Here is a 25,552-nt window from a genome sequence, read left to right on the forward strand (position 1 = left end):
CCTTTGTACAAGACTGTACACAGTAAATTATTTTTGCTATAATTAGACTTAAGAAAAGGGTAGACAAGTTAAGATGATATCTTTTAAAGGAACAAGGTAGCTAATGACTCTCTTATTATAGGTCCAAAAGAAGTCCATCCCAGAGCACAACCCCTGTTTAATATTTTTCTCAAGACTCACTACAGTGAAAAATGTGTTTAGTCTGTGTCACACTCCTGCAACGTAAAAACTCTACCTATTTTTCATGGCCTGATTCCCAAGCCCACTGAAGTAAATGTGAGTCTTTTCACTGACATGAGTAGGTTTGGATTAGACCTGAATGCATAGCTAAATATTTTACACTATCATAATAAAAATTGCAGTAGGAGACAGGGTAGAGCAGGGATCTGATGCAAATCTTCAGTAAAGTCTTGGGAGTGATATATCATGTAAAAGTAAATGTGTGCTCTGTGCATTTGCTGTTAAAGTCACTGGGAGTTTTGCCTCAGAATTAGATAAAGGATATGGGGTATCTGCTTCAGCAATGCAGGCAGAAAGGTAAAATCTTTTGTAACAAAAATAAATGACTTGTCTATTGGAGAGAATACAGGAAAGCAAGTGTAGTCTCCATCATCTTCAAGATGTGAACATGCAAAACCAAGATCAGCCACTACTGAGAAAATAGCTTATTTCCCCCTGTGAAAACTTAAATAAGAAATGGAACTACCCAAGGAAAACAAAATCTTGTCTTTCTCAGCACACATATCTTCCTCTGAAGAAAGCAAGTTCCAATGACTGGGAACAAACAAGTGCAAGTATGCACAAATTATCTCTATAGAGGACATTTAAAGCAAATATTTGGATCTCATCTGTCAGATTCACAGATTCTTTTGCTAAAGTCCTAAATTGGTATCTATGCTGTCATACACACAAATGCACAATGATAACACCTGAGCCAGGACCTACATCTCCCACAAGAACTGAGATTCCAGAACCTGCATGTCCCAGATTTGAAGGCCTCAAGAGATCAGCTTCATTCAGTCCAAGATAAATCAAGGTACTGCTATGAGCAAAATCTGAATATGTATTTTGCTTGCCAGGGATCTGCGGCATGTATGCATAACAGAAGATTTTCTGTAGACATTTTACAATGAAAAACACTGACTGCAAATTTACTACTCATATTCAGAGTTTGGTTTATATAATTCTGTATATCAAAATACAAAAACATTTTAAAAGGTGGAGAAACTTGAAAAAGTAAACACTCCCTTAAAATTAAAAAATCCACCTGCTACCAGAGTTACTCGCAGGGCCTTCAACTTCCTCATTCCTGGGCTGTCTTCATTCTTAACAGGGAGGATGGCACTTTCAAGGTGCAGTCTGCATGGATGATCTTTAAGACAATAAGCATCCACAATCTAGTGAATTAACAGTTAATTCCTCAAAAATCTCTACATAACATGTATGGATAGATTTTTTTTTTCAGAGCCTAGTTTCAATGCATTCTAATTGTGCAGGTAAAAAAAGTGCTCCTTGACCCATAGGTAGTACTATTTTTGCATATTTTCTCTAAAGTATGGTGATACCATATCTTCTCAGTTGAATCTCAGGAGCACTTAAAAAAACTCTTTCCCTAGAACTGCTGCTGAGTTAATGTTACCTGCAACTTTCAGTCATCAGCACACGGAGTCAGAGATCTCAGTGAAACATTTCTTTCTGAACTCTTACATGTTAGTGAATTGAAAACTAAATCTTATAATAGAAACTATTACACAATCTTAACTATGGACAATGATACTAGGTCTGCTTATAATTAAAAAAAAACCAAAACAAAGGAAATGACAAAATACAGTAAAGAAGAGAATGAAGAGCAAATCAAATGGAAACACTAACTGCAAAGTGGCATCCAGTAAAGAAACGATGAACTTGCTACAGCATTCGTCTTAGTGGAAGGAGAGAGAGAATGCATTCCCATCAGAGCAGAACCGCAAATCTTAGAGCAACAAGAAGGCCTGCTGCCAGTTGCCAATTTTAGTGCTGTCATAAGATGGTGTTCTACTCACCTCAAGTACCCTGTACTTTAAAAAAATTAGTCATATTAAGAAAATGAAGTATAGTTGCCTATCATTCTCATAGGCAGGAAAATAAACACAGTACCTGATAGTCTACTAGATGTGTGACAGATGATTGCTCAACTGATTTCCTCTCCTTATTCATTCCTATTACACTCTGCAGGCCTTGTAACTGCAGAATCTCCTGCCAAGCAGTGCATCAGTGAAATGAAGAAAACACTTGTTCAATCTCTTGGCTGGAAAGAAGACATCCTGGCAGTCAGATGCTGTTGTGATGGTGCTGCAAATACATGCATTTAGTCAGGGCTCCAAAGAATAGGAGATGTGGAAAAGATGGGAGACAGGGATCTTAGGAAATTAAATATTATAGACACTAATGATGAAAAGGCACATTCTTGCCTTTTTTATGTAACTTGTGTCACAAAACTGACAACCCCTTTGTTTTAGAGCCAGTCCCAAAGTAGAATCCAAGATCTCAACACTGTTGAACTTGGGAAAAATTAAAATGTGTCTCTGAATCTATTTGAACCCTTTCTACTAGAGTTGTCTTTGTCATGTATTGCTCTCAGTAGCAGGTCTCCACAGCCTTTTGCTATACAAGTCCATTTCATCTTTGCGACACTCACCAATGGGAAATAAAGTTAATGTGTGATTCTCATTTTTCATTTACTAAAGCTTAAAAAAACACAACGGTACTTAATCAAGACACAACTAGGAGACACCTGAAATTTGTGAATGATTTCACACTACCCACAGTCTACATACACATTTAAGTTTCAATACTTTTTGAAGTGGCAAAATCAGAAATTTTTTTGGCACTTCTTGTCTCTCTGTACCTCCTACTGTATGATATGCACATTTGAGTTTATATGGGAACTTTTTGCCCCATGAAACTGCAGCAAGTTTTAATGTTTTAGACACTCTATAACCAAATAAATATGACTAAAAGCTAAACAAGAATTTTTCTCACTTTTAAGCATTTTATGCCATTGTTTTCTTATCTTAGATATTTTCAGCAATCAAATCAAATGTATCCATACCCTGGATACATTGAAATCTAAAGATTTTTTTCTGGACGTTATGGTTTAGCTAGGAGCAGCTTTTGCTTGGTAACAGGGGGATGGGGTTGCAGTGAAGATCTGGTAAAGAGTTCTTGGACTTTCCCCTGGCTCTTGGATTCAGACCCACCTCCAGCCCAGCTGGGCCAATCTGGCACCTCTGCCATCACTATTTACGGATGGGAATTTGAAGCGCTTGAGAGAAGGTATAAGAGTGGTACAAGATGGAGACAATCATGCAGACCCCAAAGTCAGAGAAGGAAGAAGGAAGGAGGAGTACTAGACCAGAGACCCCCCTCTGCAACCCATGGCGAGAATGCAGCTGTACCCCTGCAACTCATAGAGGGCAATGACAGGACTGCGAGCCACCAAGCAGCTCCAGGTGAGTGTGCCTGGACGGGCAAGAGACTGTGTGAGGAAGCAGCCATGGTGCAGGCCGTGCTGGATCCTGCAGGCCCTAGAGCAGACCCACACGAAAGGCAGAGAGGAGCTGCAGCCTTTGGGATGAACACACATTGGAACTGCCCGTGCAGAGCTGCCCTGTGTGTGAGGTACTCCACGGAGGTGCAGGGAGGACTGATGTGGAGCCCACCTGCCCTGAGGAGAGACAAAGGGCAGAAACCATTGAGAATAGACTGACTGAAACCCCCCTTCCCTGCCCCGCTGAGCCGTTCTGTGGGGGAGGAGATAAAGACATCGGAATCAGGGCTCTGAGCCCGGGAAGAGGAGAGGGGTAGGGAGAAGGTGGTCTTAAGGGGCAGGTTGTACTCTTCATCATTGTACCACTCTCTGTTGTTTTCTGTTGGTTATGTTTGGGGGTTTATGGTTATATTTTAGTTGGTGATGGATTAAATTATTTTCTGTTTTCTTCAGCCGAGTAGCCTGGTCTATTTTGTTCGGGATCATAAGCAGCAATTAAGCCCTCCCTGACCCTTTGGCAAGACTCAAGTCTTTGGTATTTGAGTCTAATTGTGGGCCTAAACCACAACATCAACTAATAATCTTTTACAAGCAATCGTTTCCCTTTTGAAGAACTTTATCTCCAACCACTATATTTATAATCGTATATTGTCTGCTATACCAGAAGAAACATAAAGCATTTGATAGACTTCTTAAATGCAAACAATACTTTTGGGAGAGTATCAGGCATTTTCTACCAACAGTCCTTCAGATACTTTATCTACAAAATAAGAGACTTATTCTAAATGACAGTGCTCATTGTCCTGGCTGCCTAGGGCATCTGCTTTACTAATGTTTTATTTCGTCACCCATTTCTATTAAGCATAGGGGGAAGCTGAGGATTTATGGTCTTTCTCCTCGCTGTTCATTTTGGAACCTCAAATCTATGACACAATAGGAACATTCACTGTGTCTTTCTCTGTGGTCAAAAATAAAAGACAGTTTTACTTACAGGGTAAAACTTGAAATAATAGGCAGTCTTTCAATCTATACTACTCTATTAGAGTTTCTATTAAAAGCTCCATATAAAAGAATTTATTATTTGGAAGAAAGAGTTTATGATAGATCAAATATTTCCACTATGACAACATCTCAATCAATCAAGTTAATAAATAAAATTCCTTGTGTCTGTTGCAAAACTGACAGCAGAAAAGGATTGGGGAACAAAGTATTTAGGGACTAGATTTAGACATGGTTTTAAAAGAATTTTTTTAGCTGGTACCGATAGTTTTGGTTTTGCAAGAAAAAAGAATACAGAGACCAAGATAACTTTTATGCTTTTACAGTGTTACCTCTCATAAATTGTGACATTTGGTATACCAAAAATAAGCAGAGATGTGAGCTTTGATAGGTAGATGATAGCATGGGAATAGAAGTCACCTAAGAAAAGTCATATTATGGAAGCAGATTACACAGAGCTTTTTCTCAAAAGATTGCAAGGGAAATCTTGGATGTGGAAGCATCACTTAAAAAGATGTTACTGAAGGAACAATAATATTGCTCCTTTGCTAGACAAGATCTGACTGAGAGGAGAACATAAAACAGAACAGTAAAGCAAATGAACTCTTACAGAAATAACCAAGTATAGTAATACCTCAGTAAGACATTTTCTTTTCATTTGTCGTAGAGATTATTTGGGTTTGTAGCAGATAGGGTTGTTCTACAGAAAGAAACCATGATGAATACTATTCATCCTTTAATGAATGCATAATCCTTAACCTTTAGCATGCCATATCACCATCTACATGCTAGACAGATGTTATTTATAATTCAAAGCAGAGAAACTGAATATTTGCTTACAGGAAAGCAGTTTATTAAGTTATCAAATAAGCAGACAAAGTACCATAGCATCATAGCTGTTCTTCATGAGAAGTTATTTCTCTATGTCTTGCAGACTTCAAGATAATATTTAACCTGTGATTCCAGGTGACACCTAAGCACAGAAGTTGAACTTTCTAATTGTTATCATTAACACATCTCTAATCTTTCAGTGTGAATAAAAGTTTTTGAGAAGCTGTTTCTGTAGAATTCTTTGCTAACTGGGGACTAGATATGTGTATATTAAAGAACTAATTTCACTGTCCAATATCTTCCTTTTGGTAATGGACAAAGGTGACATTACATTTATCTGGAAATTTTGCATTATCAAAAGTAAGGTCTGATCTAGTTAAATGTAATTTGGGTGGCTGAGTATTTCAGTTTCTTACTTTCAGAGATTCCAGCAGGGAAACTGTCTATTTACATCACAGATATTTTTCAAGATATCCTTATCTCTAGTTTTCCCTTTTATTATATGTATATGAGACTTAGAATGAATATCAATAGAAGGATGTTAACTCACATTTCCATTTTGTCAGCATCATGGCAGCAGTCACTTAAAACAGTAGAGGCTTTTGAATCATGGAATCATTACAATTGGAAAAAACCTTTAAGACTGTTGAGCCTAATCACTAACCTAACACTGCCAAGCCCATCACTAAATTAAACTAAACCATATCCCTCAACACCTCAGCTATGCATCTGTCAAATATCTTCAGGGATGGTGACTCCACCAACCCCCTGAGCAGCCCATTCCAATGCTTAATAACCCTCTTGGTATAAAAGTTCTTCCTAAAGTCCAATCTAAACCTCCCATTCTATGACTTGAGCCCATTTCCTCTTGTCCCATCATTCATTACTAGAGAGAAGAGATCAATGCCCACCTCACTACAACTCCCTTTCAGGCAGCTGTAGAGAGTGATCACGTCTCCTCTCAGCCTTTTCTACTTCAGGTTAAACATCCCCAAGTCTCTCAGCTGCTCCTCATAAGAACTGTGCACCAGTTCCTTCCCCACCGTCGTTGCCTGTCTCTGGACACACTCCAGCACCTTTGTGCATATTACAGATGAGGTTACTATATCTTTCAAAGGAAATGGAACAGAAAGGAATTAAGTCAATCTTTCAGGAATTTTATGTTCTATGAGCTTTTAATTAACCAAGCCCCAGAGGCAGAACTGGCAAGGGAATGCATCCTTTCTCAGCAACACCTGGGAGCAAGGAATAAGCCAGCTAGTGTTGTCAGGACTCAGAGATTTATGGCCATCAGCAGAAACAGTCACAACAACGAGCTGCAGATTTAGGGTAGAAGTGGCACTAACAGGACTAATTTAAGAAAAATCAAGATGTCCAAACATCTTTGGATTTATTCTCTAAAGATAATGAGAGTAGATTCAGAGATTACATATAAAGATCCACAACTGAGTCAAAAACTCCCTTCTATTTGAAGCAGCCTCAATTTCTAGGAATCAATATACAGAAATGAAAACCAATCAATACTTTCAAAATAGGTTTTGAGATCTAAGCGTTTGAACGCCAATATACTGCACCTTTTAAAGCATAACTAGGTGATCTCTGAAGTTCTCTACCAACCCTTACCATTCTATGATTCTCAGAAAGGCTAGACCCCACTTAGTATGAGAGTAATCGGCCATCTTTAACTCCATCAGACCTCTGGGAAAATTAAACGAGATACTCTTAACTCATAAAATGTAGCAAACTACATATGAAAGTAAAGTTAGAAGTTTTAAAACATATCTAAAGAAGTGTTAGAATTACTTTTGAGCTTTCTCAAGTTTTCATTAAACTATTTTTTTTTCATGGTTTGATTGTGGGATATCTGGTTCTAAGTGTTGTTAGTAGGTGCTGCAGGAGTCTCTGTGAGGAGAAGTCAGGACTGCCTGGTGCTGGATACAGCTCGTTCCAGACAGTCACAGCTGGTTCCAGCTGTCTCTGCAATGTACCTGCTGCAGCACACAATGAAAAAGCTCATCAGTGAAAGAGCATATTTAAGAAAGAATAGGAAAAAAGTGTGAGAAACGGCCCAGCAAGCACCCAGGTCAGAGAAGTAGAAAGGGATAAAGCTCCAAGCACTGAAGCAGAGGCTCCTCTGCAGCCCCTGGAGAGACCACAATGAAGTAAGTATTTCTCTGCAGCCTTGGTCATACCAGCATGACCCATCAGGTTTTCCATCTTACTTTCTCTCCTGTCCTATTGAGTAGAGGGAGTAAGAGAGCAGCTGAGTGGGAACCTAGCAGTCAGCCAAAATCACCCCATCACAGTTTTTAAAGTAGAACCTGATTTTTGTAGTTAGATTAGCTGCATCTCTCCATAGGATAGCCTGTATTAATTATGACTATAGTAGTTTTTTCTTCCTATATAATCATATAAAAGCAAAACTTCTGAGTGCCTATGATGATTTTGGCTTCTATATCCAGAATAATAGCCTTTATTTTTATTCAGAGTATTTTACATCTCTATATGTATTTCCATCATTGCATAATTTGTGTAAACTATGTGGCATTCCTTAATGATATTGGCACATCTCTGTCTCAATGGCAGACTGCAGCTCTTCTACTCTGTGTGTGTGTGCAACTAAAACAGCAGTCTTCTAGTGTCTTTACCTGGAAAAGAAAATTATATCTATACAGGATAAAGAAATTGGACTTGGGCTTTTGATATATCTTTTTCTTTTTCCCCAAAATATACAAAGAAAATATACTATTATACTCGCTTAATCTGCAGTTATCTCGGTTTCAACTCAATATAATCTTTCTCGTGCACAAGGTCTAGCTCACTCTTGCTAAGAGTGAATCTTGTCTCCTAGAGAACCAGAGAATGCATCTCTCAACACTCTGAAGAAAGCATTAGCCATAAGACAATGGTAGTTTAGCATGAAGATACAATTAGAAGATAATAAACGTAAACATTCACACTTTTTTTTTTTATCATGGTTTTTCCTGTACTTGACTGACAAATATTTCATATTCCAGAGTTTACCTCTGATTGAAAAGCATTGGGAGTGAGAAAAGCCTATTGCAGGTTGAAGCAAACACAGTGGTTCCATAAGACATTTGAGCTCCACCAGTCAGTATGTGCTGCACTGATCACCCCAACTCTCCCCTTTTATACTCCTATACTTTTGTATAGTGTTTATGTTTTAGGGTTCCCCAAAGATTTAATCTCTTGCATATCGGGGGAAAAACCTAGGTATAGCTAGGTTTCAATTCTTATGGGTGATGTAACCCATCTGGAAGCTGTCCCTTAAGGATGAGAAGTCTTATCAATTCTTTCTTTCAATGCTGAACTAACAATCTTAATATATCAATATATTAAAATATCTTTACCTGATATTTTATGTTACCTGATGGCTTCAAAAATATTTTTTATTAAGAAGCAGCTGATACATTGAACATTTTAGTTTAAGTCCGTTTGCCACAGATTAAATACTTAACAATATTAAAGGAAGGGTAGAAATGATAACGTTTGTAAATCCTCAGTTTTAGCATCAATAAGATATAAGGAATCATCTACAGAATGTAGTGGAAGGGGAAAAAAAAAAAAAGTCTTAATGCTTCTAGATTACAGTGGGCCTGCCACCAAAATACAGGAAATTTGACAGGAGAGATCCATGAGCCATAAGTAACAGAAATAGGAATTAAATCCTGTCTTGCTGAAGTCAGGGGCAAAACTCTTGGGGGCAGCTACTCAGATATTACACCAAGTAAACTGAAAAAGTAGAAAAAGTGAAAGAATAACACTTGCACCAGGATAGGAAAACCCAAGAGCAGACAGAACTGCCAGTATTTCTTTGTTATGTACTATTTTTTAACACCAACTTACTGCAGAGAATAAAACATTAAAAAGTCAGGGGATGTGGTGCTTTATAAGGAATACATTCATTTTACCCAAATGATTACTTTCTCTGTGAATCTAAAAAGCAAGTTTCACAATTTTCTGGCAGAATTTGTCATTTCAAGAAAAACATAAATTACTCTTTGAATTAAAGCATTATTATTTCACAATGTAGTTTCACTCTTTTTCTAGTCCTTGATAGAGAACTGAATCATTTTTCATACATCTATTCATTTCATATTCTTTTACTCGTTTTTAATCACCAGCAGGAAAATCTCATCTCTCCCTAGAAAACAAGGCAACATTTTGATCTTCCAAACCTCAGAGAACCTAAATATTTTTTCATAAGATTGAGAAGTAGAGAAAGATTCTGTCTAAACTTATTCTTCTTTTTTGCACCTGAGTTATCCTCCTGAATTATTCTGCTGTCACCTGCTTTTGCACAGAAAACACACCACTGATGGAAGTCTCTTGCTTTTTCAAGCCATGCACAGTCACTTTATTATGCGTTTGTGTGGAGCCATTTGAGCTAGGTAACAGAGGGAGAGGGCTGCAAAAGTTCCCAAAACTTCCTCTGGCTTTGCGTTTAGACCCACCTCCAGCCAAGATGGGCCAATCTAGTACATCTGCCACCACAGAAATTTGTAGTGCATAGGAGGAAGTATGGAGCAAAGTAGAGGTAACCACACAGAACCCACAGTCAGAGGAGGAAGATAAGAGGTGCAGTGCCTGACCCAGCACTGGAGCAGGGAGGGCTGGCAAGTAATCTGCCTGCCCTGAGGAGAGACAAGTGGCAGGAGCCATTGGGCAAGGACAGACTGCATTCCCCATTCCCTGCCCTCCTGCGTTGCTCAGGATGGGAGGAGATAGCAACATCAGGAGCAGGTGCCTGAGCCCAGGAAGAGGGCAGGGATGAGAGGTAGGGGATCTTAAAGGGGTTGGTTGTACTTTTCATCATTCACCCTACTCTGTATTGTTTTCAGTTGGGTATTTCTCTTTTTTATGTTTTCAGTTGGTGGCAGATTAAATTTTTTGATTTCTTCCCCAAGTTGAATAGTCTTGACTGTTTCATCCAGGGCCATAAGTGGGGAGTGAGTCCTCCCTGTCCTTAGGGGATTCAAAAGACCCTTGGTACTTATGGCTGACTGTGGTCTTTTGTTCCCAGATGGACTTAAACCACAACACACTTCAAAGCTGATACTGTGACATCAGCACTATTTTAGAGCACATTAAAAAAATCACTCCATTATCTAGGCTTCTGCAACAAGGACATCCTGTATACTGCAGCAAGAGAGGTATAGGATGGAAGGAAGAAAGAATAAATAGCTGACTAGTGTAGAGGGAGTAGTGACAAAGGTTCATACCTTTGTTTGAAGACAAGTCCAACTGAATGAATAACAGCAGTGCTCCGAGCCACTACTTTCCTTTTAACACAAGTTAGAAACAATTGGCATCTTTAAACTTTGTTTACCTGGATACTAGATCAATTTGATGGAATACTTCATCTGTTAGAATTGTTGAGGATTACAGTAAAACTGTCCCTTTAACATGCACTTGCAAATCTATTTCAGAACACAGAAAGGAGTTTTCTGTAAGTACTGTATTATTTGGAAATAATGAGAAGGTAGCTGGTGTTTGCAAAGGTCAAAGATATTAGTGAAAGTATCTAAAATTTTAGCAAAACGCTAGGTATTTCAGCAAAGAGAAATTGTAGAAAAAGGAATAACATACTGCAAAAAAAAGTCCTGTGGGGCACAAATAGAAGATCTGACATTTTCTGACAGTTTAGCTAAATCCATTGTAATGAGAAAAGAAAGATTCTGTATGAAATCAATTGTGTTTGCAATACTTATCCTTGGATGTTGTGAAGAACCATTTCACATCTCAGAGATGACATCCTTTTCTTTAGGGCCTAATCCAAAAACCATTTAAGTTAGTGGGCTGAAAATGACTCAGCTCAACTAGAAATGATAGCATCTGCCATAAGATTTGTTTCACATCTTTACATTTTCAAAAGCATCATAGATATATCTCCAGGAACTGAAGAGGAAGGAAGGATATGTCCAAATGCCCTCAAATCTTTGTTTAGCTTCTATGCTGTCTGATACATTTACTATAGGGGTTTGAGGGTTTTTTATGGTAGTAAATAATGATCCACCCCATCACAAGACACAATGAAAAGGAAGCACAAACATTGTTTTTGTAATGTGCAGTCTGCTTTAATATAGTTACATTATCATTCTTTTAAAGTTAATTAAAACATTTGATCTAAAATGTGTAAATAAAATATAGGATACAATGGGAACACATATAAACATGTCACATTAAAGGGTTTCCTTGAAAACAAATAGACTGGAGAAAAGGGAATCACGATGCATATGGAAAGAGACAAAAAGAGCAGAAAATAAAAACTGAAATACTCAAGCCAAGATTCTTACACAAACAAATACACTTTAATGGAAAAGAATGTAAATTCTTACATTTAAAGTGTCCTATACCATTCAATTTTGTATATTTAAACAATGAGGAAACAGGAAACTTCCTCCACAGAACAATCTGGATGGCAGTTTGCTCCACTGAGAGGCAGAAAGAAATAGGGATATAAATACTGCCATAGTGACAGTTTTACACACTTTTTTTACCAGGTCAAAATCAAACAAATCAGAGGTGCATTTGTGAAATAACTTCTTATTAAAAAGATATCTGGAAGATGAATAGGGAATTCATGTACCGAATGTAGGAAGAGACACTGTTTCTGGTTTTGAGACTTAAATAAGTAAAATGTCAAAAAACACTCCTAAACCCAACATAAAAACACAATAATGAAGCTGGTGCTGATTAAACTGTGGAATTGTTTGCCAGCCAGTGTGTCAGATGTCCCATAGTTTAAGATAACAGAGACTTGGAAAAAATATCTGAGTGAACTGCTGTAGGAAATGGGCTGGAGGATGGCCAAAATGACAAATCTTTTCTACTATTAATCCAAGTAAGGAAGGAGAAGAAAGATAAGGAAGAATAAACAGTCCTCTTCCTTCCTTCTCTCACTAGAATGGCTAGTACTATCCTCCAGCAGTGCTGCGATCACATCTTTCCTCCTCCACCCAGTTACTGTACAACATTTGTGCTCCAGTATCCTCCATGGACAATAGCAAACTTCTCATTTACTTCAGCTGAGTAGGACTCAGTCTGAAGGGAAAACGATGAAGAACAAATATTATCTCCTACAACTTACTAAACAGGCATGTTTTTTGCTTTGTCTCCAGAATGGTTTTGCTTTTAAACTATTTATGGTGTAGGAGGGAGAGGAGAGAAGGAGAGAAGAGAGGGGAGATGTTGCCCAGCAAATTGGAAATTCAGGTTAAATTCCTTCTTCTGCTTCAGGGTATTCAGGATCACATCTTCTGTTTCCCATGTGACATATATTATGCTATAGGCTGCTTGGTAACGAGATATTAGCAATATCTTTTGTTAAAACTGCATTATTGTACTGGGAAAAGGAACTGAGATTATTTGGGTCATAGACACAGAATGGAAAGAACAAGATTTTAAATTCAAACTGGTTAAAACAAGTGGTTATATTCAAGTGATAAGCAGGAGTCTTAATTTCCAATCCTTATACTTAGGATTGCTTATTTTATTGAATAACCATTTAACCACTGGTAAGAAAAGATACATTAGATAGACTCATGTCTCATTTCGTGTTATTTTTAGAATTTTGTTTTCTGCCTTTACTAAGTCACTTGCCAGTTTTCCAGCATCTGTGGCATTCAGCTTTTGTTATGCTGGCTCTGAAGTGAAGCATTAGGTGAAAAGGTTATGCCTAAACTGCATTTTCTTGCGAGGCAGTGAAGACACACAAAATCCCCATGTCAAGCAAGAAAACTTCAAAAATCAGCTTTTACTCCCATCTTTACCTCTACACTCAGTGAAATGTACACAGCCAATTGGAAATAAATACATATACTCTGTTTCCCTTTCTGTTTTCACTACATCTAGTATAAATCATGAATGCACCTAGCAAAGTCAGTGAAACCATTAATAGTTTTATGTCTGAATCCATCGTTTTTACTATTTATTACTTACTTCTCTTTATTACTTTCCAGGTTCATAAGACATCTTAAGACTATACTATTTAAGACACAAACTTATTTTCATTCTCTACTTGATATTCAAAGATAAGATTGTCTTTTTTGGCTTAAATTGGTTTACATTTCGTGTGCATTCATTGTTCTGTAAGTATATGAAAGTTTGTTAATAACTAATAGTTTTAAAGTAGTTAAAATGCCCAAACATATACGGAGTCTATTCATGAAATTTTGATGCCAATTTTTTTCATATTTCCTTCAATCTGTACATATTTTATCTAATTATTTTTGGAAGTACATCTGCTTGGACACCTGCAGAATTACTGCAAGCTGTCATTTTCATTCTTGAGAAATTATTTAAATTTTAAATTTGGCATCTGTCAAAACCAAACAAAAAATGCTATTGGATATTATACAGAAGTGAATATTTGCCGAATTTTACCAAATCACACAGAATGAAAGACAATGTCTTCAAACTGGATCTTTATGTCAGCACTATGGAGCAGAAGAAAAATCACTATGAATTAATATATTTCTAGTAAGTTATGTTTTATTCTGATTAAGTCTCTGCAAAATTGATTGGACAAGATAACTTGTATAGCCCTGACAATATGTTTTTTCCCCTCAAAGTACTGTCAAAAACTTTCACATTGGTCCCAGTAATATGAGTCTCAGTAACAGGCCCTGTTTGACAGACTAGGACAGAGAAAGCTGTCAACCTAAGAGTACACTGAAGATGATTGTTAAGGGGATTTGGTACTTCGTGTATTTTGCCTAATAGGGGAGCCTGTGCTCAGCATTTCCTAAAGCAAAAGACGACAGATGAAATCTCTGGGCACTTCATTGCTGCTGCCTCTCAAAGATTTCCTGTCAAAACGGGCCTATAAGGGAAGAAAGGTTTTCAATAACATTTTTTTTTTTACCTGGCAGGATTTCCAGTCTTGCTATGGAGAGTTTGAAGGCACTGTCTGTAAAAACACTGCTGCCAAACTACCATATCTAGTTGTGTTTAAAAATAAAAAGCAATATGACTCACATTACCATAGTGTATACTGTAAAACCAGTTTTGATTGACATTCTATCCGTATTTTATATAGTGGGTTTTTTTTCTTCCGTCAAATGGAGCAAGTGACCTTGATGTTAGTGTGCTTTGCAACTTAAACAGGGAAAGCATATTTGTTGTCAACTTCTTTAGGGATACAATTTTCAACAGAGTACGTAGGGAAAAGGAACACAACTCCTGTTATTAATAATAGGACTTATTCATGTTATTCCCTGTTCACCTCATTGAGATTTCCCCCTTTTATGTCAGCCTTCTTAGAAGGTCGCACCTATGTAAATTTTAGATGCACAGAATTAAAAGGCACAAAGGAAATGACAATTCTTTTCAGTATCAGTTCTAAAGAAAAAATGTTGTACATAACTGAAAATCTACAATTCCCTGCTGAATTTATCTTGGGTGCTGCATTAAAAATAGCTACACCCACGTAGCAACTGCAACCGTTAAAAAGTGTTTTCCCCTACCTCATCATTACAAACAAGCAAACAAAACTATCTAGGAATCTGGAGGCTGTTTTGAGAACAAGATGAGGACGTCCAAGATGGTCAAATCATATGGAACTTGCAGTTTAAGTATACAGAATGCCACTGTCTGCTTAAGGCAAGTGATGTGACAGAGTTGAGATAGAGACTTGGTTTGTCCTCTGTTGAGCAGCAGGATTTGCAGCGGTCTTCCTGCTAGGAAGTGGCTACTTAGCCTGCCCTCATGTGAGATTTTCTCCTAGAAGCAAAGCAGAAAATTCAAGTTTTGTAGGTTTGAGGTGTTAAATTAACTTGATGTATTACAGAGTATATGGAGGATTTTGCTTTGCGGTCTGACAACCCCCTGCTGTGTCAGAAAACTCAAGTGATGCACATTAACTATGTCTAAGTGGACTGTAGAGGATAGTTTATTTGCTGTAGAATGGCTCCAAAACGGGTCTTAAAGGAGGAAAAATAGGGGACATAAGGCTCACTGTCTGCTATTTGATTGGAAAAATGGGTAAAATTTTACAATATTAAAAAAAAAAAAAGAAAGAATAAGATAAAGCATTTGTCAAATAGGAATGGTGGATACTTTTTTTCCAGGAAACAGGATCAGCAGATTTTACAGAAAAACAAGAATGGAGGAGAGAGCATGCAGCACTAAAAACAAGGACTGAAATCAAGAAAATTCTGTGAAATAGTGAAGAATTGTCTTTTAAAGTCAGTGGTTATCATAAGGCTAAAGAAGCCTTTCAGAGTAACAAGGGTGTATTTACATGTTCAGACAGTCTACCCAGGAGAGTTACATAGGTCAATGACTTTGAAAGACTGGGGAAAATTCAAGATATGCAGCTACAAATGCAGGAACAAACTGTTCAGCAAACTAAGTATGAAACATTGGTAAAAGTAGGTGGGGTTTATATAGCACAGACCTGATACACAGTGGATTTCCAAAGTATGACATTACATAGTAATGATTGGGGAAAACTGAAAGTTGAGAAGACTGTATAACCCTGAAATCAAAAAAAGAAATCAACACACCATCACTACATTGGAAGATGTAGTAATTTAAAAGGAGTAAGTCAGATATACAGTTGAAAGCATTTCTCTTATTTATGCAGAAGAGATCTATGAAAGCAGTTAATAATATGTAAAATATATATATATATATATACATACACACACACATAGAGAAAGTAATACATAAATTCAGGGGGAAAAAGTCTACATTAAAATAATACAGAAGCTGTTAAAATACCTAAAGCAAACCAGAAATTCAGAATTAAAGGTGCCACGTGTTTAAAACTCCTTGAACCTTCTCTTTCCTTCAGGAAAAGAGCCATGTAGGCTTAAGTAGAAAAATATTGCAAGACATAGCAGAGAATGCAGATGCTTTTCTGCAGCCTCATTCAAACACTTAGTACTAGCATAGTACTAACCTTAGCATAGTTTACCAATAGCTCAGTGGGCCTGTTATTGCAACACTCTGCCTTGGCAGGAAATCTGGGATTCATATTCCTCAAAGACAGGCTGTTTTGAAGACTACTGCATGGAATATTTTTAAATGCAGTCTCCAGACACATATGTGAGGATATAATCTTTTTATATAAGTAATTATTATGAAATATTTCAATAGCCCATTAAATCTTGGTTGATAGTAGGGCTATCCTTGAGTCAGGTAGATCCCACCCAGCTGCAAAAGAGCTATTGAGCAATAAACTGAATTGCAGTAGTGCAGTGGGAACTGTTAGCTCTCTCCTCCTTCATTTCCCCACAAATCCACATTTTGACAGGAATCTTTAAGTGTTTCTGGGGCAAAGAGCTCAGCTACTTGCAGTGACTTTTAATCAAGTAAATCTCCTGTAATTCAACTGAACAGGATCCCTGTCCAATGAAAAACGAAGAAAAAAATAAAAAGAGGGGTTAAAATAAAAAGGGAGCTCAGTAGACTGGAAAGACAGAGAAAAGAGATGTCTTTGGTGGTATAGTTCAGTCTGTAGCAGTCCTGCTTTGAAACTTCAGATAAAGATGTAAAAGCATGTTTTTCCTTAACAGACTGCCAGAATTTCAGATGGTGATACTCTTGAAAGTAGAGAATTGATGCTTTGAACCTAGACAGGCTTCTCTCACTGTGTCTTGGCATAGACATGGAGTTAAAACTCATTTAGGCCAGAGAAGATTAATTCCACTTGTGACAACTTCTTTGTCCAGCTTTGAATGATGAAATTCTGAACAGTGTCTGATGAGCTACAGAAGTATCTGTGAGAAAATGTCACAAGGCTGGATGGGGTTTTTTCCCTGCATAACCTGAGTTTAAGTGAAACAGAATATTCAAGAGAAAAAAAAAAGAAAAAGCTAAATGCCCTGTCCCCAAGTCCAACAACTAATCAAAATTAACCGACAGAAAATGTTTTTAAAGCCATAGTTAGAGCTTTAATACTTAAGCTCTTTAGTACATGCCTTACAAAAAAGTTTGAACTGACAAATACAACCAAACTCAAACTTCTGTTCATGACCAAAGGTAATTTGATTTTTATGCCGTAGTTTAAAAAAAACAGACCCAAACAACAAAAAACATTGTTTGATCTCATAAATTTTCAATACAAAAAGTTGTACCGAAATTCAGGTTCTACTGAGACTCATTTTTAGAAACATTACATAATTCACCAAAACCAGATGATGTATTATAATTAATTTCAAAAACTATCTTCTCTGGGAAAGATAGACACGAGCCTTTTGAGGATTTTCTGAGTCTTTTTATCATTCAAAGAAGCTTGTGAACCACAACAATAAATTCCATCGTCCCAGAGAATTACATTAATCTGTACTACACTCACAATTTAATACTTTTCTTATTATCAGGATATTTCTTCCAGCAGCTATTCCTAACTTCCTTTATTTTCAATGCAACATAATCCTACGTATAACTCTCCCTTTTCCACATCATCACACAGTGTAGAGCAGCTGACTATAAACCGATCATAGCACTAAGAATTTCCAAGACAGTATCAGCTGAGATGTACAATACTTACTAGCCCAAGGAATGGAGAAATAAGGAAAACACAAGATGAGTTGTTACAAGCAACCTATGTCTTGTGTCATCTGAAGCTGCAAGTACATCATTCTTCTCAAGTAATGACATTGATGAAAATTTTCACATAGAATCGTATTAATTTTTCAGAGCATTCTTTAGGTTTAAGAGTTTGTCTAGCTATAAATTACAAGCAAAACAAGCAAAAGGATGAAGTCTTATTTTCTCATTTATAAGAGTACAAGATGCAGCTACAATAAGAAAGATGTCAAGGCCCACACATCAGAATATATATATGAACTCTGAGCAAGAGCTGATCTAACTACAGAGAGGTAAAAAACATTTTTATCAGACGTTGCAACCCTCTGATGGAGCCACATTATAGAAGCAGAGACTAGTACCAGCTAAATTACACCTTCATTTAGTATTTAAGAATTGCATAAAAATCTTAACATAGACAGTTTATACAAAGGGCTGTGATGTTTTAAGTTCAGACAGTCCATAGTCCAAACAAGTTTATCATCTAAATGCAAGAAGCAGAAGAAGAATAAGACCATGAATCCCAAGGGAACTGTAATGTTCAAATATGCAGAAATCTGTTCTGCATACAATGATTGCAAGTTCAGTCCTTGTCCTAGAGAACAATATGTCAGACTACACAAACATAATACTTTGTCTTTTACGTTTGTGCAGACTTTTAAGTACTTTGATGTTCTTGCTATACTGGTTTTATATAATTTCCAAGTATTGTTCTTATTCTAGCTTTGTTTTCCTTTCTTCTTTATCTTTACACTGGTGACTCTGAGAATCCAGTTTGTGGATTTGTGGTGCCAAAAACAGTGAGGCTGCTTTTAGAATAAAGTTAAACTCCAAATAAATAAGGCAGAATGTGGCATTGGCAGCTTCCTCAACAGAAGTAATGGACTTCGTAAAAACAAAGAACCAAATAACCACTCACTCTTAAACAGCAAAAGTGAACTACAGCAGACAGATGGGTTCAAATAGTTATCACACACTCATTTTTTTCCATCTTCTGTCTCCATCACATTTTTTCTCTCCCAGATGAACTTGTGTTTGACTGCTAAGTAAAGTCAGGTATTAAAATAGATTGTTATTAACTGCCCTTATAAAACATCATATATAAAGCTGTTTCAGATTTTACAGAAAATACTGTATTGGTATATAGTAAATATCAAGGACTACAATAAACAAATATTTAGTAGTCTTCACTATCAAGTCAAACAGGTGTCCGCACCAAGTTCTACCGATACCATCGTGTCACACTCACAACTCATCAGTGTGTCCAGTACACAAAAAATAATCAGTATCAGGGATAGCAGGGCTCCTACTTTAGCCTCTAAAACCACCTCTTCAATGTAATATTCTCAAAGCACTGCACTTAGTTGATTAAAGTCATGTTTGCCTGTGATGTAAACATCACAGCATCAACAAAGTGTCAACATCGTCAAACATTAATTTTGGAAATATTTTAACACAGTCTGACTACACTAACAGTTCATCAAGATGTTTGAACTAAAACATCCTTGTTAATTTGTACCTATATACTAAAAACTAACAAATTGATACACTGAAAAATCTATTGCCCTTTTTTACACAGTAAACAGAAACTACATATCCTTTGTCTTGTGAAAATAAGCTGTTGCACATATCCAAATTCCAACATTTGCTTATGAAAAACTGAAACATCTTATTCTGTCACAGAAATTAACAAAATAGTTTCACCAAGCTTCTCAAGACCATAATAAATTGCAAGCACCAAATTTCATAAGCGTGAGACAAGCAGTGCCTTATACCTTTGATGTTAGAGTACAGAATGACAAGGATGACAAGGTGAAGTAACCCTCAGAGTGAACTGGCAACAATTACTCCCTCATTAGACATCACAAATCTTCCATTCAACTCCAGTATCTCAGTGGTCATTAAAACAAAACCATAGAAGGATGATCCCAACTCTGGCATTGCTGGGAGAGGATCCTACAAAGACCTATTAGAGCAGGACAGCATTCCTTAAGTAACCATTCTATGCATACTGAGAAAATTTGTACCTTGTTTCATAAGCAGGCAGGGGAAAAGAGCGCTCCTCTGTTTACATTATTTTCCTATCCCTGGTAACTTGACAATTTTTGTTCTTATTTCCATAGAACCTAATGTAGCAATATAGATATTAAGCTTCTTTAATGTTGTATGAATAGGCTACTGTTAAAAGAAACAGAAAGAAAACAATTAGGGCGTCTGCTCTGTGAAAGACTGCAACATGAACTCATCTTTCCACAGGCACCAGAGATTCCACAGGACAGAAGGGATGTTACACATGTCCTATTTTCAGAAAATCTTCAGTTTGAGTTGTGCTTTATTAGTCTTCACAGAATCCCATCACTAGATGTAGAGCTACAGCACACCAGGTTTCATTAGTTCCATTGCTTGCAAACTACTTATTTTAATAAAACATGAATAACCAAATACAGAAGCCTGCCTGCCAGGTGAGGGGGTTTTGTTTGGTTGGTTTACTTGAAGAGCTTTAGATAAAGCCATAACATTAAGCAGTAATTTTTGCCAGTGTTTTAAATCATCCTGTCAGCAGTGAAATTACAGACAAGAGAGGCAGCTGAAACAACTGCTAGTACAGAATGAGTTGGCACTGCCATCCCACCAAAGCTTGGTGCAGGCTGCTACCACCCTAATAAAATTCTTCAGGTTATTCTAAATTCGTGCATTCAAAATTGTAAAAGTGAGTTTCCCAGTTAATGCTATAAAGCAACACTGAATAAATACAAATACTTTAATCTTCCTCTGCAGTCATATCCTCCCACACTGGTAAGTATAATTAGGAAAATGCTACATTGCATGTCCTGAATAGTGAATCTAGCCGATTGTTAATTATTATATTTACATAGTTTATATGAAAAATATTCAAATTCATGAATGCTCTAACTTTTCTTTGCCATAACATTAATACCTGAACACCACTTGAATGCATAATAGTATATTTGTAGCTTATTGATTCTTCTGCAATGTCTTTCTAAGAGAACTGTTGTACAATGAACTTCCAGATGTAGAGAACATTTGAGATTAAAAAAAGGAATATTCTTTTATAAAAGCGACATATCCTTGAAGGGAGGGAGGGAAAGCTGACATGAAAGTATGTTCACATAATCAAAAGATAAACTGTAATATCTTAAAAGAAAATTTTGGGAAAGTGACTTTTATGAAATCCTATTTTGCAAAATGAATTGTGAATAATCTTTCATCTCTATTTAACACTCATAAAATAATGATTTCCAGAAAAACACAGTGATAAAAAGGTTTATATGAAGCATGGAATTTCATTTTGCCAACAATAACTGTCTTGTATCTGTTTTATTGAGAACAGATAAAACAGAAATGTATCACATATTTTGAAATATGAAAAAAATCAAGAATATTCTTTTAACAAATATCTCTTTAGAAATTTGCCATGTGTGTTAACTAGCAATATCTATGATATGATCTGTAAAATGATTGAATGAATGCATAAGGCATTATTAAAATATTTTTAAAAACCTGAAGTAGGAAAGACAGAAAATAGTATTCTATAAAATCTTTTTTATAAACCACACCATTATTAAAAGACCCCTCGCCTTATTTTCTGGGTGTCCAGTCTTTTTTCAGAAAGTGAGTGCTCATATCTTTAAAAAACTGGGTTCATTTTCACAGTAAAAAACTCGAGCACCTTATCTCAAAATGGTACTCTTCCATTAAAAAAAAAGAAAAAAAAAAGATAGAAAAATAACATATTTCTTTTATTTTCTCTCTTTTTAATTTTTTGTACTTTGTGTTCTCTGTCTATATAGTCCAAATATAAGGAAACTTTTTCTTTCCAAGTAAGAAATGAAATCAGTATTTACATTATATCATCTTTTCACATCAAGGTCAGGTAAATAAAACTCAATGCCCATTTGATTTGGGCATTCGAATTTGGACATAATCTAAGCATTCATGTAACTACTTGACTAGTTATATACATGTATAAATGAAAGCAAGTGTCCCATTGTAATAGAACATTGCCAAAAAGCCTTAAGAAATGTTTGATTCAGGAATACTGTCACTTCTCCTCATGAAAAGTATCTTGAAGTGACCTTGCTGCCTTCCTGTAGGCATACCTATCTCTTTATCTCCCAATCTTTATTTATCATATATTCCAAGAAGGATTATTCACAGAATCTTCATCTGTGATGTACTTTATACACATTCAGTTTCATCAAAATCATCTTTTCATGACCAAGGTATACATGATTTATTTCTTGATGAAAAGTGGAATACTGAGTGTACTTGGGCAGTGATTATTAATAAAGTACTTAAAACTTGCAAACACTGTGAGTGAACTGACTCCTTGAATCGTTTAAAAGCCAATTTTTCAACAATTTTGGTATTTACACAGTGAGATCACTAGAACTAAAATGGCAGATTTAAAATCATTCAACATATATATATTGTGTTCCATAACACTTCCTAGGAAGAGTATATGACAATCCAGTGTCTCATGCAAAATCAATTACTTTTTAGTTCAAGATCCTCAGTCACTATAACAGGATATTATCTTGTGTCCTGAAAAAATATCTTGTTCCAGTTTCTAAGGAAACCAGCAACAAAAACTAAGTTTACAATACTGCATCCTCCAAAAACTCACTACAATGTCAGTCTCCAGGGTACCATTACCAAGTGCTATTTGCATTTAAATTTCTATAACCCTTAAGCATCTGGATTGTTTGTTTATATGCACGATTATGATCTACTAGGTATCTAGGTGTTATTCCTCACCTCCCCATATGGGTTCACAGCCTACTGGCGTTTAATGGTTTGTAAAGCCAGATTTCAAATCTGGGACTTGTGAATTTTTATTTTAAAAATTCCTTTTTGCCTCACTCAGTGAGATGCCTGTTCCAGCCTCAGTATGTGCTTCATTAATGGATGTCACTCATTTGGTTTCACACATGGGAAGAAACTGGAAAAGTCACATTGCTGTGTGCTACAAACAGCCAGTCTAGAGGAACTGTCTGTTTTGAGCAGAAGGTTTTGGGAACTGGCCTAGGGGAACTAGGTTACATGTTCCTAGGGGAAGTCAAGGAAAGCTCCAGATTTTTCTTGACAGATACTTGCTTCTTTTGTCAGAAAAGCTCAACAAATATTCTGATAAGTTACTGATGCTTTTATAGTTGAAAACTCTCCTGACAAACTACTCTGCTGACCAGAGATGACAAGGCCCTGACATCAAATTTCTGTCTTCAGAATATACAGAATTGTTATAAAATCTGTCCACAGAGGATGCAACAAAACAGATTCATGGGCTGTATTTTCCCACAGAAATTAACAACAATTTGTCATTTTGCAGAAAACCCTCTTCCTTTGTATTGTGCTTTGAGACTCTAACACTTTTAACTCTGTAATTATTTTTCATTCAAAAAATCACCCATGGGTTTTTGCAAACTCTAAATTTATTCTTTATTTAGGGATATAGAATTTACTGAACAGGATAAAAAGAGTTTTTTCTAAACAACTCAGTTTTACGACTAAGCAATCACACTTGCCCAAAGAAACAGAGAGTGGGAATGTAAGAATAAAGACTTCTGTTCTGAATTGTAGACAGATATTTGCCAGTGCAGCCTCCCACATAAGTAATATTCTAACCTTGGCAGGTGCAGCCATTGATTTAGATCAGATTTTTCTCCAGAAAAATTATTTCAGCAAAGTAATCATTAGCTGTTCTCTTTTCTTACATAATGTTCCCTTATTCTCTGTTCCCCATCTCTTGTTAAAAACATTTAACCTCAAACAAATCAAAATTACATTTTTTTCCCCGGTCCTCCAAACATCACTAAAATCTAAAAGGAATATAATAATATATGTTAAAATATGGTATTTAAACACCTTATAGTAGTGAAGAAAGAAGAAACACATGGTTAAAATGAGCTTTGAAGAAGTCCTGTGCTGTGTACAAAAATGTTGTATGCTGTGTGCTTACTGCGTTTACTGTATGCGACTCGCTTACACAGCTTGTTTACTGTGTTTTCAGTAGAGCATATTTGTGTTATCACTATAAATAGTAGTTTTTTTGATTATTACATCTTAAAATCGTTGAAGAATTTAAGCTACATCCATTTGCAAGTCATTAGTCTTTAAAATGAAATTGAAATAGCAATATTCAGAGTTAAAACTAAGTCACAACATTATTTAATAAAAATATAATTTATATAAATACAACCTTGAGAACACCAAACAAATGTTTTTGTCCTATAAAGTCTTTTTTCAATGTGCAGAGACAATAATAAAACTAAACCCATACATTATATTTATAGCCAGTTATACTTTTTCTTGGAAGCTTTGAAGAGTTTCTGAAAATCATTTCAAAAAATTGTGACAGTACTATGGGTTTTTTAGTTCAAATGAGCAATAAATTTAAAAAGACATTGAAACCACTAAAAATATTTAAGAGGACATTGAAAGAAAGAAAAGTAATACTGCAAGGTGATAAATCTACATTCCCCACTCCTTGGATGCAATACAAGTACATCTTTAGTTAATTACATAATGCCTTCTGTGATGCATTTCTTACATGTTATATCTTCCTTTTATTGTAAATAATAGGGTAGGATTACTTGCAAGATGGATTACTGTTTGATGGCTGTTGACTTCATTGGGTATTGCTGTTGATTTTATACAATTACTGCACTGGCTTGCCTTTTATACTCTCACCCAGAGAAGCACTGAGCACTTTTTAAGACACAATGAGACTTTAAATCAGACAGTGAATTAAAGAGAACTTGTGGCTTCTTTGGATCTCATAAGAACAGTTTTCAATTAGAAATGAAAGACCACAAATTTTATTAAATCATTCTTCAACTTTAAGAAGTGTCTCCCACATTCAAGTCAACGGTAGTGTATCAAAGATGATGTTTGACTAGTCTGAACTCTGAAAGCAGAGGGAATGCTGATTCATTCGCCTACAAATGACAAGCAAAGGCTGAAGGAGTGGCAAAGATACAGCTGGACAACATTACACCTGTTTTGTGTAGAAATTAAGAGAAATACAGAAGCAAAACAGAGTGAGAGTATGTTTAGAAGTTCTCTTAAGCTCCTGAATAACTATTTCTCAAATAGAGAAGTGGAACTAAAAAAAAAAATTAAAAAGTAACAGGAATTAGGCCACAGGTGGCTATTCTAGGAATGAGAGGGCAACTTAGCTGTTCCTCAACCTTGAATCACAATGAAAGCAATTAAGATTGGGGGAAGGAAGGGAGGGGGGTTTTGCCTCTGTTAGTACTTCACTCTGAACTGTTTCCACTTTCCATCAAAAATATCATTAAAAACCCATAGCACCAAAAGGTCAGACACATTTTGGTGAGATACAAAGCTAGGAAGTCTTTGTTGCTTTAATAGATGAGTGTTTGAGTAAGGATAGTAGGATGGTCTGGACAACAGAGAACTTGCCCTTGAGTGGATGAGGAAGAGGTTAAAGACTTATTGGGCAAGCTTAATACTCTTAAGTCAATGGATCCTAATGGGATGCATCTGAGAGGGCTGAGGGAACTGGCTGATATGGTTGCTAGGCCTCTCTCCATCATTTTTGAACAATCATGGAGGATAGGCAAGGTGTCTGAGGACTGGAGAAAGGCCAAT

This window comes from Colius striatus, chromosome 10 (assembly GCF_028858725.1).
Source record: "Colius striatus isolate bColStr4 chromosome 10, bColStr4.1.hap1, whole genome shotgun sequence".
NCBI classification, from domain to species: Eukaryota; Metazoa; Chordata; class Aves; order Coliiformes; family Coliidae; genus Colius; species Colius striatus.